Here is a 1,548-nt window from a genome sequence, read left to right on the forward strand (position 1 = left end):
AGCCTAAGAGTTGGAGGTTGCTGTGAGCTGTGATGACTCCAGGGCAATCTACCAAGGGTGACATAGTGAGACTCTATAGCTAAAAAAAAAAAGCAGTTTTCACTGGGGCTAATTTTGCCCCCCATGGACATTTAGCAATCTCTGGAGACGTATATTGTTGTCACAAGGAGTGAAAGGGTTTGCTAGTCACAGCCTAGGCCTCCACAGGGTGAATATCATCAATATCACTGGCTTCCACCTCTGCGTCTTGTCCCATCTTTCACCACTCACCTCCGAGGTGGAGGCCAGGATGCTGCTAAGTGTCATGTAATGTGCAGGCCAACTTCCCATATGAAGGAATTCTCTCTCTCAAAATGTGAACACAGGTTGAAGGTTCCTTTTTTTTTTTCTTTTTTTGGAGACAGAATCTCAGTCACCCTGGGTTGAGTGACATGGTGTCACAGCTCACAGCAACCTCAAACTCTTGCACTCAAGTGATTCTCCTGCCTCAGCCTCCCAAGTAGCTGGAACTATAGGTACCCACCACAATACCCGGCTATGTTTAGAGATGGGGTCTCCCTCTTGCTCAGGCTGGTCTTGAACTCCTGCACTCAAGCGATCTGCCCACCTTAGCCTCCCAGAGTGCTAGGATTACAGGCATGAGCCACCATGCCCAGCCAGGTGGAAGGTTCCTAATCAAAAAATCTCAAATTCAAAATGCTGCAGAATCTGAAACTTACTGATTTCCAACAGTATGCAACAAGCAGAAAATTCCACACCTGACTTCACTTGATGTGGTGCAGTCAAAACATGGGCACATGACACATAGTTAATTCAGTGTCCACAAGGGAAAAAAGATTTTCCCAGTCCTTCCATTGTAATATATCTTTTCCATGCATGCTCGATAGGTGTGTCATATTTTTTACTGTTACGTCCTTAAGTGTGAATAAATGTCAGAAAACCAAACATAAAATTTTTACATAAATCTGCATATAAATTCAATGATATAAATTCAGAGTCAGGAATGACAGTGGTGCCAAACAACCACACTTGTCCACGAGTGGCCGAGAAAGTGACACCTTTGCTTTCTGGTGGATCATTGTACAAAAACTTTGTTTAATCCACAAAACTCTTTAAACTATTGTATAATTTCACCCCGATTTCCAGAACTTTTTTTGATCCCAAGCAAAAACTCTTGTACCCATTGAACAATAACTCCCTATTTCCTCCTCCCACCCAATCGTCGGAAACCTTTATTCTCTTCTCCGTCTTTACGGATTTCTCTATTCAGGTACCTCATATCAGTGGAATCATACTGTATTTGTGCTTTTGTGCCTGGCTTATTTCAGTTCACATGATATGTTCAAGATTCACCTATGTTGTGACATGTGTCAGAACTTCATTCCTTTTTATGGCTAAATAATTTTCCATTGTACGTTACAGTCGTGCATCAGGTAATGCTGGGGATGGGTTCTGAGAAAATGGTCAATACACAATTTTGCTGTGTAACCATCATAGACTGTACTTCCACAAACCTAGATGGTAGATCCTACTTCATATCTAGGCTGT

Source organism: Otolemur garnettii, unplaced genomic scaffold, assembly GCF_000181295.1.
Source record: "Otolemur garnettii isolate 467f Iridium unplaced genomic scaffold, OtoGar3 scaffold00012, whole genome shotgun sequence".
NCBI classification, from domain to species: Eukaryota; Metazoa; Chordata; class Mammalia; order Primates; family Galagidae; genus Otolemur; species Otolemur garnettii.